The following is a 13,728-nucleotide window of genomic DNA, read 5'->3' on the forward strand; positions in this document are numbered from 1 at the left end:
TGGACTCCTAATAAAGTTAGCCCCCCCCACTATTCTAGGCTGTGCACTGAGTCTACATCACTGTTTCTGCTGGATCGCACTGAGAACAGGCAGGCGGAAATTTGTCCTAATCTGTCAGTGTCACAAGGCAGGCTTGGAAGCAGAGCATTGAGAGCCTCCTGCTCTCCCTCTGTCTCTGCTCTGGGATGGCGGTGCAGAGAGTGCCGGAACATTCCTGGCCTGTCACGGTTTAAGTACCCGCGTGTGCCGCTGGTCAGCGGGGCTCCAGACACCGCGGCCTCACCCGTCACGGCCCCAGCGGGCGGCGTGGTGCTGGAGCCTGTCTGACTAACAGGCTGTCAGGCAGAGGGCATTTTGTTGGCGAGGCTGAACCTCTGGGAATGTTTCATAACCGTGAGGTTGGCACTCCAGGGATCCTGAAATGGAGTTAGACAGTCGTTTTTCACCTTGCATCAGGCACAGTTTCTCCTGATTCAATCTGTTGGTCCTAGAATGACCAGCGACTGTGCCTCATCGGACTCTCAACAGTTTCAGCTGAGAAAATGTGAAAAAAATGAGAAAGCTAAAACAAATATACTGGAGTGTCTTTCAGCTGTATCTAAGATTAGACGGCCACCTTATTGCAAAAGCCAAGCAAATGTGTGTAAATGTATTGCACCCATGTGCGCTGGTGGCTTAATCTTAAGCTATTGCTGCATTGAGTTATTACCTTCACCTCTGTGACATGCAGCAGTTACATATAACTCAACTGTCTGTGCATAGAACAGAGCCAGAGGCAGCCTTTGTGAATTACAGAGGAAAAACATATGGGCAGAGGATTAATCCACTGAAATGTAATGTGCCAAATTCACTATGCCACGGGCTCTTTCATTGGCTCTTTTCACAACTGCCGTTCATCTTCAAAAGGCAGCATTTGCTGCCTGTGTTTACTCAATGCAATGTCAGTAAGCAGGATGTAGCCATTTTGTGTTATCATTTGTATAACATATATTTAATTTTGTTTGTTCTTTGAATTTGCCGTGCTGTGACTCAGTACTTCTTGTATTGTTGTTTAATGGTAGTGATTCAGTAACAAAAGAAAACCTGTGCATTTGCATTGGAAGACGTTTTGACTGCACTGTTTGATAAATTACTCAGTTTATAAATAGCACAGAGTCAACAGCCATTTTGATGCATATTCAATATTTTATACAGATGGAATTTGAGGTGGTTGCTACAGTCCATATATTCAAAATATGTTAAAAAAATTATGTTAAAATTGCACCTGTAGCTCTATGATGCCATTTTATTGGCTTGGATATTTGTGGCTCACAGTTGTATTTTCTAGTGTTTCGTGTAATAATAATAATAATAATAATAATAATAATAATACCACAAGCATAATGTTGAAAGGATCGGTGAAAGAGGGATCGCTAAGACAAATCAACTAATGTCATAAACATGTCATAAACATAAATACAAAAAACTAAAAGTATATTGAAGCAGGAGATGGTACAAGGGTGGTATAGTTATCTTTAAACTCTAATTTTCTCCCATTTTCTCTGATGCAGCTCTCTCTCTCAGTCTCTCTCTCTCTCTCCCTCTCACTCTGTTCCTCTCTCTTTCTCGATCTCTCTCTTTGTTCCTCTCTCTCTCTCTCTCTCTTTCTCACTCGCTCTCTCTCATTGTAAAGGATGCTTCTAGGCTCAGGTGATTAATGCTCCTCTAATGTTCCTTCAGCAATCAGCATCTGTTCTGGAGCCCCCTAGTCCAAGTCTCTCCTTTAAAATATTAGAATAAATATCAGCCCCCCCCCCTCCCCCACCCCCCGGATAGCACTTCTCTTATTTTCCCTTACGTGGCTGGAATGAGTGAGATGGGCTCACCACCATAAGGGGAAACTGCTGTTGTCATCTTCTCATTGGCTCTCCCAGATGTATGGGTGTGTCTTTAGGTTTTGCATGCACTCAGAAGACAGGGGATGTTTAGGTGAAAATAAAACAAAGGAAATGAATTCCGGTAAAACCCGATTGTAAAACTGGAATTCTGGTTAAAAAAAATAATAAAGCAGTCAATTAAATTTAAATATCACTTATCTGCAATTTGTTAAGGCATCTAGCACAATAAATTCAAAAGTCTGCGTGCTGTGACCAAGATAAGATGACTGGTGAAAGAAAGCCAGTCACAAGAGTAAAAACAGCACTTCTGGAATTGGGGAAGGGGGTCTAAACCAAAGAGGCAAACAAAAAGTTCATGTATCTCATAACAGCACGTATTACTATTCAGGTATGGTGAGCACAACTGGGGGTACACCATTATGTTCTAATTAGGATGTTAAAATTGTGATTCCAGAACCGACAGATGTGTGCTGCCATTGTTTGGCTGCCTGAAACAGGCTGTAACAGTGTGAGAGATGCTCCCATCCCTCCTAACTCAGATCAGGCGCTTGGCTACACCTGTGTTTGAAACACCAACAGCGGCAGACCGGGCACGTTGTTTACTTCCTGGCAGTGCTGGGGTAATCGTGGATGCCATGGACCACTGCCCATGTGACTTGTGAATCCAACTGAGCTACGTTGAGGCCATTGAACAGGACTTCTCTTGCCCTCCAGAGAATCCCATTTGACGCTGACAGCTCAGCCAGTCACAACAATTTGATTGGCCAGAAAGCTGATCCCATTTCGGGATGTGACTAATGCAGTATAGGAATGGACATTGTCTGTCCTTGAGATATTTTTGTTAATATTCCTCACATATTTGAAACTGAGCTCTTGATCTTTTAGAATAGTTTTTACTTATGTTGTGAGCAATCCAAGGCTTGCTTCTTTTGAAAAAGGGTCTACCTATTGTTTTTCTGTGGCACTGTGCTCATGGAGCCTCTGCTTTGCTGCAATAACAGCAGTCATTTGGCCATGGCTCCTCACGCTGGCCCCAGAAAAAGTGAATACCTGGTTTGAAGTCCTCTTAAAATAGTCATGCAGTGACACCCTCTGTCGTGATTGCCTGGTCTGACAAATCTGGAAAGGGCAGATTCTCCTCGGTCAGTGATTCTAAAACCGAAAATATAATGTGTGAGCGCGTGTCTGCGTGTGTGTGTGTGTGTGTGTGTGTGTGTGTGTGTCAGTGTGTCCGTGTGTCTGCATGTGTGTGTGTGTGTCTGTCAGTGTGTCCATGTGTCTGCGTGTGTGTGTGTCTGTGTCAGTGTGTCAGTGTGTCCGTGTGTCCGTGTGTCTGTGTGTGTGTGTGTGTGTGTGTGTGTGTGTGTGTCAGTGTGTCCGTGTGTCTGTGAGAGTGAGAGCGTGCGTACGTGTGCTCACCTTTCTACCCTCTCCCCCTCCTTGGCTGTGCTATCTCCAGACGACATGGAGGCATAGGGGATGGAAATCTCTTTTTTAGTGGTATAAGTTGTGCTATTGTACTTTGTGTGCCTTCCCTCCCCATCCTCCCTACCCCTCACAAAAGTATAAATGTACCCAGTCATGTATTTACACAATCAGTTGATGGGGTTTGGAAAATCCAAAAAGATACAGTATGTTAAAAATCCCCCAATGAAGTCTGCGTTCCTCTGTGCCTCCCTAACTGCGAGGATAAAGAGATGCTAACAAGGTATGAGCTGGCAGAGTAATTAAGTTTACACTCGCAGAACTATCCCTGGCGATTCTCCCACAGAAAGGATATCACAGAAAACCTGTTGTAAGTGTTGTAAATCTCAGAGTGAACAACCTGCCCCCCAGTAACTGGATTGTTGCGGTGACAACACGGCATCATTTTGACACGTGTATTGGAGAGGATCATACATATTTTTCTTTCTTTTTTCTAATCCCTTTTAAACAGTCTGCACCTGTTGCAGCACAATTATGTGCTTTGACATTTAAAATAAATAGCAAGAGGGTGAGGGTGATATTGTCTGTGTAATAGGGCATTGTACTGTAAGTGCTTTATTTAACATGTTTATTGATTTGTTATATTTCTGTCAATGACGAGTAGAGCTCAGATACAATAACTGTCAGTCTTTTTGAATCACGTCAATAAAAACCCCTGGGTAGGGTAGCTGACTCTGGTCAGCTGGCTGGAGTGAGATGTATTCATGGGCAGGGGTGCTGTCAAATATAGGTAGCCAATCGGCAGTCTCTCTGCAATGTTTTCGAACCAATGGCACTTTGTCCTGCCAGCTGATATGTAATTGTTCGATAATTTGTTTAATCAGGGAGCGGCTTTGTTTTCGGTTGTGGCCCTTTTATTTGGCGTGAGATGTGTTTGGGTGGCGTGACAGCGTGAGACAGAGCCTGAAAGTGTGTGTCTCATGCCAGAAGCGTGAGAGTTGGCAACCCTGCCCCTGGGGATTATGAGCTGTTGCCTAGCAACACCAAGGGAACCTGTTGCTGACTGTCTGATGTTGGACTTGTGATGCCACAGAGGCCTCGGTGTTAGGTCAACCCTATGTGATTGCTGTGTAACATTGCCATTTCTTGTACAAGCAGCCAGTGATTATCTGCTACTGAAGTTCCAGGAGCTGCTAATAGAATGTGATTTAGTCTTGTTGTACTGACTGGTGTTGGGATAGACAGGTTCGTTCAAATCCTGAAATCACACACACACAGACACACACCCTACCATCCCATTATGAATGGTCTCCTAGGGAGATGAATAATGTGTGCAAATGTGCAAAAATATGTGATAAGTTTGGAATGCCATAAAGGATGAAATGATAATATATTGATGACCTTACGGTAGTTTTGCAAAATCACAAAAGATTTAATCAAAGATTATTTCATGAGGATACAAATTACATTGAAATAAATCAAATGGCACATTAATATAACACCAGTGACAAATTGGCGAGTATTTAATTCAGTGTCACTTCCACCTCATATCCAATGCATTTGTTGGACATGTTTTTATTTTACACTAGAATACCCAATGTTTCTATGCATACCTAATTATTACCTTCAGAGACAGCTACATCACAACTATGCAAATATTCTTAAGACAAGAAATTAGCTGTAAGGACTATATTTTGGACATTTAAATGTACATTTAAATGGACATTGGATATTTAAATGTTTTTAATTATATAACAACACAGCATCATAATGATATATTACTTCTCTCTGTTTCTGTCTCACTATCACAATACACTTGTTTATCTCTCCATCAAGGAATGGTATTCATATTATAATTTATTAACAATGACTGTGATAATTCTAACCTAAATAGGATGTGCAGCAGTTTCTATGAATTTCAATACACGGTAATGGCATGTGATGTAGAAATCAAGCATATAGATTAAATATTGACTCCTATTCATAGACTTTTGAGACTTCACACAGTCCACATACCGTCAGTTCATTGCCTCGCCTCGCACTTCGAAATGGGAATCTTTATCTAAAAAAAGGATACTGTTTCAATTAATAAGAATAATAGAGAAAAAAGATTTGAAATCGTATGACTTGACAGACAACTGGCATTATTTCATTTTGCCTTCACTTTGCACGTACAACTTTTATTTATAGTCTTGTTTTCCTAAATGACATGAGGGATGAAATACACGTATCTAGGAAACCATCTTTGTCAGTGATACAGCATTTAAATATTAAAAATGTACGCTGTCACATTGATGGATCTGCTATTAAAGACCTCCCGGTTGGTGTGTTGCGCCGAAAAGCACACATCGTCGATGCAGTGGCGCACGCTGTGGCCCGCCCGTGGCCGTGAGTTCTCCGGGGTGGTCCGCGCGTTGTCCGGAGAGGGAGGAGGTCTCGTTGCGCAGGGGTGACTCCTCTCTTCAGCGGAGTACCTGCAGTGTGTCCGGGAGCGGTACTCCGCGAGCTCAGCCGGTGGAATGCGGAGTTAAAAGAATCTCACGTGGCTGACGGCGTGTGCCTCGGGGGACACGTGGCTGTCTGAGCGCTCCTGAGCTGACACAGGAATCATTTACTGTAATTTACAATCATTCGCAACTCACGTAATCATTTCAAGCCCCCTTCCACTGCACTACGGCGAACCATTATTCAGTTTACTCACTCTGCTACAGAGAAACATTTCACTATCAAGTGATTCATCGCTTATACTGCTGCACAAGGTTTGAGGTGCTGTGGCCTTGTAGAGAAGGCACGTGTACTGCAGTCACTTTAAGACGAATAGACATTTGTAAAAATGTCTCGATGAACCACCTCATGGGACATTTCAAAGCGATCCATGTCCTCGGCTGTATTACTATTGGACAAATGCAATAAAATCATTAGCACTTCCATTAACTATTGTTGTGCGCACTGAAAACTGTGTCCACTTTTTGGACAAATGAAAAATAGAATTTATTTGTTTGTTTTCTAATTCAGTGAAAGCTTTTTTGTTCCATATGTGGATGATAGGTAGAAGAGATAATTCTTGTTTGTCTCCAGAATAATGCTTACTACATTTGGCTATCAGTACCTTGTTGTGTATTCACATGAAACAGTAATCTTATAGCCTAATTTGTATTTATAGTGAGATATTCCTTCAAATTACTTTACATTAAATTAATTTATGATATTTTTTGTGCCAGCATCCAAAGATATCCTAGAGTTATAAAATCATTTTTCCTGATGGCTAACTTTATTAATCCGTACAGATAAAAATTTTGAATCATATGGTGCCTCAATCTTTAAAACTTAATAATTGATGATCCCTTTTATGGAATGCTTTTAAATACCAGTGATAGTTCATGCAGATGATGATCTTACTGCCAAAACATGTTTATGACTTAATTGGTTTAATAAAAAAGTAGCTGAAAATGGTGTCTAATGGAATGTGATCACTAGTTTGGTAGCAACTTTTTCCACTCTTTTAAAGTCAGTGCACGTGCTGTTCATTCTTACATCAAGTAGCAGTGAGTTTTCCTTGAATTGATCAAATGGATGAAAGAGCATAGCTGCTGACTGACCATATTCATGTTATGGACTTGAGGACATGAAGGACAACAGAAGACATTCTGTCTGTGATTGACTGCTTTGGCCTGGAGAATAATTTTACATGGATAATGTCTACATGGTACTTTGTAGCTATTTGATCGCAAAAGATACAGTACAAACACGCCAGCAGTATGATCTTGGTGAATTCTTGTATGATCTAGTCTTTTTGGTCTTGTTTTTTTTCTTTTTTCTTTTTTCAATATAGAGTTTTCCTGCAATGTATGTACAGTGTAAATGGCCTATGGTTGTGGGGAGACTGTGGTCCACCTCCTAATCCATCACAGCATTCAGCAGAGGCACTCTGGGCCTTCTTTCTGGCTCAGTGATGCCCTACCACACTCTAAGGGTTCCTGAAATGGGGAACTGCGGGATGTCCCAAGGACTCATGCAGGATTATGCGACATTGAGACGCTGTTGCTGGAGACCACACTGTTTGTGCTGCTCTGTGGCCTTTGCTCAGGCTGGAGCTGCTCGGTAATTGACTCCCCGCTAATTGCCGATATATATTTAGGAATCTTCTCTACAGCCCATTATACAAAGTTAGGACTTTGTGTGCCGTGATACAGCCGGGAATTTGTTTTATCGGAATCGTTTTGCTGGAGCAGTTTGTTCAGCGATATCCAGTGATGCAAGTACCGGGTCTCTGAGGCCACTTGCTCATATTATAAACTTAGATGCCTGTAAGTAAAATAATATACTGATAGTAAATGTATTGGAAACACTTTATATAAATTAGCTTATCAAATATGCAAATATACCCGAACTGCTGCGCTACATATTAGTAATTGCTAAATGTAAATGTGTGTTGCTGTTACAAAAGGAAAACACAAGTTTGCCATTACAATTACACAGTGGACTCATGACTGGCTCAGTGGGTACATGTGCTCTGTGTGACCACAGCCAGGGCCCTGCAATCCTAATATGTAAAGTTTGAATCTGCGCTATGTTATTAGTTCTCTGTGACTATGGATCTGCATTGATGTGACACAGTTGGCCTTGTCCCGCCAGGGGCGTCAGCCAGAGTTCCTCAGGTTCTCACCATTAGTTCCTCCTGGAAAACAGCCATTTTTTTCATGCATGGGAGGACTGAAGATTGCGCAAGCCTTAGTGGCTACTTGTGCTACTTGTACAGAGTTTCAATGGCAGCGTGGTGACTTAATGGGCACACTTAGTGATTCCAGATTGCAGACAACAAACCAATTCTACCTTTCTGGCACGCTAAGGTTTCCAATTACATCCCAAACATTGTCCTAAGCCCAACCATACAGCTTATTAAAACATTATCATATTAGCATATTGCTAACCTCCTATTTATTAACTTCTAGGTCTTCATTAATACCAGAGGCGTCTGGTTGTAGTAACATTCAAATTGTTCTGTGGTGGAGTGTAATCAAGGACTAATTGATTTAGCACCATCATTGGGAAAATTTAATAAAGTTTGCATCATTAATGACTTAGTGTGTGGATTGTGGGGAGTGTTACAAACAAGGAAAGGGTGCTTGCACTTGAATTGCAAACACAGCCTATGAATTCCCTATTGCAAATTGGAAAGTGTGATTATATTCTGTAGCTCTCTATAAAATAGCTCTGTGGCTACACATCATCTGTGGGACAATAGACAATTAGCCGCCGACTTTGTAGCAGTGTTCCCTTTGAGTGCTACACCCCCAACCCCAAGTCTCCCTGCCCCCAGGAAAATTAATGGTCCAGTCACCACACTTAATTGTCTCCAATTGCTCTGACATTAATTATTAACATTTCTTGATCGTAACATCAGTACAGGTTATTAAAGGAAGGGTGTGAGAAGGATGGGGGTCACGTAGGGAGAAACTGAGAGAGAGAGAGAGAGAGAGAGAGAGAGCAATGCACCAGAGAAAGGTGCATAGACGTCTGTTACCCAAGCGTTGCAAAGATCCCATTACCTCCTAGGTGCAATCTAGCATGCAGGCCATAAGAGATATTGATTTCTAGGGGAAGCCAATCTCACGTCTCTGTAAATATTTTGGCTTGGTGAATCTGCTGGTATATTCCAGGGGGAGGTGCTGTTCCAAAAGCATCATCTCAGTACAGCCACGGGTGATGGGTGAGACTGCCCCTCTTTCTGCTGTCTTCCTTTCTTCTCTGTTTGCCTCCCTCCCTTTCAACGGCGTTCTATTCTCCGCGTTTGCTCCTATGCCTTCAGTATTTCTCAGTATCTCAATCTCTCCTTTTTCCCCTTTCTCTTGTGCTCATCTTCTCTGAGTTGAATGTCGTGCTCCTCTTTCTGTTTTTCTCTGTCCTCTGGAGGGTAGTCCTCTCTCCCTCTTTTAGCCTTCTATGCCCTCCTCCCTCTTTTGCTATTTCAAAGGAGAAGCCGGGAGGTGCTGCTATGGGTGTGGTGTCAGAGCGTGACTGCGGTCCTGTGTTAATATTATCTTAATATTAAGAACGTCTTCCTGGGAAGTCATAAAAAATGTCTGGAAAATGGCTGAAATATCAAGTACTTACATATTTTTCTTCAAAAACACAGTCTAAAGAGTGTTGATAGCCTTGTCAGTTGGTTCTGCCACTTTTTTGGATCACTGCCATATACAGTAGAATGCTTTCCTTGAGATCCTGAGCTGGAGTACAAGCTAAATGCAAGTAGCGTGTGTGTGCGCGTGCGTGCATGCGAGGGTGCGTGTGTGCTTATTTGTTGCCATGATTTCCATAGAAATGGACACATTAAATTCAATTGCCTGGTATATCATGGCAGAATCACATTAAAATAAAATACAATAAAATATTGAACTTCCAGTCGTAAGGTCGTTCCCTCCCCACCTAAAAAATAAGATATAATACTGGTAGCAGCCACACTTTCCTAAAACCCAGAAATAGTCAAAAACATGCAAGAAAAATGAAGTAAGGAGAAATAAATAAAAACCCACAGACCCCCCCGGCCCCCCCTTCAATGCCTTCCTGCAGCATTTATTTTTTATTTTATCTTAATTTAATCTTTATTCAATAAGGACGACTCGGGGGAAACCGGCTGAGGAAACATCAGTCCGTAAAATAATAAAGGCCGTTGCCACAATGCGAATGCAGCTTCCATCTCCCGGGCAGCTAAAGTGTGTGTCACACTGTCGCACCAACACCCGTAATTCCATCGATTCAGGGCCTCGCAATTCAGAGAAATTCACATTTAAATCTGCGCACTTAATAAAAATGTGTCAGGGTACACATGTATCATCTCTGCATGGCCTTATCAGCGGACTATCCAGCCCCTCTTGCTGGCATTAATGCATCGATAGCGCATGGAGCCGCTCCTGTGCAGTACAGCTCCGTGAATGCAAATAAGAGTGTTAGGGGGTGATGGTGGTCGAGAACAAACGCGGATAAAAAACTTCATTAATTCCCAGTTGTTTGTTTGAGATTACATTTTTGCTGTCAGCCGATTCGTTTTTTTTAAAAATGTACAAATGTTACATTTTGTCGGCTGCAGGTTAGCGTGCTACATGATTACTTGTTGTAAAAGCATCAAGGCAAACCACTTTGCCATGCAGTTTACCAAGACGCGAAATAGAATTTGTAGCAGCACGCATATGCTAGCAATATGTTATTTTCATTTTTTTTCTCGTTTTTGCTAATCTTAAAACTAGCTGTGATCACCTTCGTCCTTTCTTTTTTCCGCACAGTGTTAGTGGTTGCACCAAAGTTACAAGTAAAATGAAGTTGGCAGGAAACAATCAGACAGCAGGATTTAAGTGTGTGTGGGTAGGGCGTGTACTTTGCTGTACTGACCTCTGCACCTTCTAATTAATATCAATTTGGAGACCTTATGGGCAGCCTTGCGCTCTCTCCACCTCCTGATTAATTTCCAGAGTGGGTAATGTTCTCTGTCCCCCCCCCCCCCCCCCCCCAAGAACATGGTCCTTCCCTCAGCGTGCGCTCTCTCTCCCTGTCTTAGTGCACTGCATACGATCCACATCATCCTGGCGTAATAAACATTACCGTTCCTCTTAATGTCGCACGCTCCCCGGCCTCCCCCACCCACCCAATACATCACATTCTCCTGTAAATAAAGCCCCCTCCACCCATGCTAATTTCTTTTATCGTCCCCCTGCATCTCCACCATCAATCAACACAAGCCAACCACAGTAGGCTTTATTTTACTACAAACCACCAAACTATCAGACATCCCAGAATAAACTACCATTCGTATTTGCTCAGTTGGTACAGAGATTTTACATTTATTTTATTTTCTTTTTTATTCCTGTCTGGTTGGGTCCCTAGACTGAACATGCCCTACCTCCTCTTTTTCTGATTAAGTCACGAATCATTTCTGATGTTCCAGTTCTAATGTTCCTCTCTTAATGTCTGTAATTGTAGTTCTTCCCAAATACGTCCCTCAGAATCACTTGTACTGTAATTAATTATGTAAGATAAACACTGTGTTGGTTCACTTAAAAACGGGAAAGTGAAATAATGTGGTCGGAACTGCCTGAGGGAGGCCAAGCAAAGAAAAAGTGGCAGGTGTGTGTGTGTGTGTGTGTGTGTGTGCGCGCACACGTGCATGTGTGCGCGTGTTGTGTGTATATGAAGAAGAGACAGAGAGAGGTGCACAGGGTGTATGGAGTGGTCTAGGGTTAGGGTGTGTGTGTGTGCATGTGTGCGCGTGTTGTGTGTATATGAAGAAGAGACAGAGAGAGGTGCACAGGGTGTATGGAGTGGTCTAGGGTTAGGGTGTGTGTGTGTGCATGTGTGCGCGTGTTGTGTGTATATGAAGAAGAGACAGAGAGAGGTGCACAGGGTGTATGGAGTGGTCTAGGGTTAGGGTGTGTGTGTGTGTGTGTGTGTGTGTGCGCACACGTGCATGTGTGCGCGTGTTGTGTGAATATGAAGAAGAGACAGAGAGAGGTGCACAGGGTGTATGGAGTGGTCTAGGCCGTGGGCATTGGCTGGTTGGCTTTGGTAGCCGTTCGGTCGGTGGGGTGGGTGGGCAGAAGACGCGGCCCAACACTGCACCAGTCAGACCCATCTGCTCGTCACCTGGCCCTGGCACAGGGGAGCGGAGGTAATGACAGGGAAAGAACGCCAGCTCTTGGCAGCAGTGAAGAGGTAATTACAACGTGGAATCCATGCAGAAACAACACATCTGGATCACAGAGTTTAGCGGAGAATATAAAACATCCACTGATCAACGTGGATGCTTGGGTTTCATACAGAATATGAAATAACCACTGATCAGTGTGTAAATACTTTTTAATTTGGCCTTTGTTGGTTATCAAGTATTCCCACAACTCATGCATTAAGCTGTTGATGCATAAGCTTTTGATTAAGTGTCATCAAGGATCCATAATCGAACATAGCAGTGATATAAAAAAAAAACTTCACAACAATAAATAAACAAACCAGCACATATATTCTTAACTAAAGTGATTTTTTCTGTAGGGATAGTGATAAAGGAAAAAGCCTTACTGTGATAGATGTGATGTAAAAAACAGGCCTGTTTGTGAAAATGTAGCGGCTGCATAAATCTCCATTGTATTTCTACTTTTGCTGGTCCTTCGGCGTGGGAGGATGTCGTTGAATGCTTTTTATTGTATTTACTGAGGGATAAGAATTTCCACCCTGTATATTGTCGCAGATTAATCGTACCTTTGTAATACTGCAACCAAATCCAGTTCATTCAGCCTTTCTGATTCATTTCTGAATTTTAAAGCCCTCCCCCCCCCTCCACCTCACCCCATTTTACAGTGCCACATTAACTTATCCGAGTGGTTCTCTATCCCTCCCTCCTTCCCTCTCTTTCTTTCTCTGTCTCTCTCGCATGGTAAACCATGCAGGGGCAGGTGGTGCTGCATTATTTTAGCAGCACCATCTAACAGGAGAGAGGGGCTGCCTTCACGAGTCTTACTCTCTCTCTCTCTCTCTCTCTCTCTCTCTCTCACTCACTCACTCTTTTTAAATTAAGATTTTAGTAATTAAATTGATAAAAAGTCATGCCAATACGCTTCATGGTTCCAGACCTGATTCTGAATGCCACACAGACTCGTAGAGCAGGGGAAGTTCTACCTTTGATGTGCCGTTGTCTATTATTGAAAATAATTGGATTTTTTTCCCCACTCTTTCTTTTACCCTGGACATGCTCAGTTAATCTGGCTCTCCGGGCCGCGGCAGCCTCGGGGCTGCGGGTCTCTCTATCAGGGAGCTGGCTGGCAGCGCCGGCCCGGTCTGGGCTGTTCAGCCGCGCTTTCCCACATGAACACGGGACTGAGCTTCTGAGCCGCGGCCAGGACGGGAGCGAGGGAGCGGGGGTTAGGGAGTCAGCGCGCCGGTTTTGGCAGTGCCGGTTTGGGTGGCGCCCGCCGCCAGCTCTCGCCCCATCTAATCCAGGCGGGGCAGCGGCGATGCCCGGAGAGTTTTGGCTCCGCCACGTCTGTTTTAGTCTGACCTCGTTCAGCAGAGAGAGAGAGAGAGCGAGAGAGAGAGAGAGACATCGGCCCACGGCGCTTGGCAAACAGGGAGATGCACTGAAAGGGCCGATAATGAAGAGACGGGAAGAGGCTCCGCCGATGCGCTGCCTTCCCTTGAGACACACGCCACCTGCATGCAGCCTTGCGCAGAAGACACCCTCTGTTGTCCTGTGCCTTTTTAAAGCGAGATCAAAGCCGAAAGCGGAGGTCCGTGAGGCCCATCAGTCATGCTCAGATCAAGGCAGACATAATGTGCTTTTAATTGCAAACAGATTGGATCCGGTTAGTGTATTTATATCCCCGTGTATGTGTATGTATGTATGTATGTATGTGTGTATGTATGTACTTCTCTTCCCTTGCTTCTG

At 43.3% G+C, this 13,728-nt stretch overlaps 1 protein-coding gene across 4 annotated transcripts in view; it reads left to right on the plus strand.

Annotated features, from left to right (window-relative positions):
- cacna2d2a (calcium channel, voltage-dependent, alpha 2/delta subunit 2a) overlaps positions 1-13,728 on the plus strand; it is a 232,309-nt gene that overhangs the window by 171,657 nt on the left and 46,924 nt on the right. The window lies entirely within an intron of this gene.

Source organism: Anguilla anguilla, chromosome 11 (assembly GCF_013347855.1).
Source record: "Anguilla anguilla isolate fAngAng1 chromosome 11, fAngAng1.pri, whole genome shotgun sequence".
Classification (NCBI taxonomy): domain Eukaryota; kingdom Metazoa; phylum Chordata; class Actinopteri; order Anguilliformes; family Anguillidae; genus Anguilla; species Anguilla anguilla.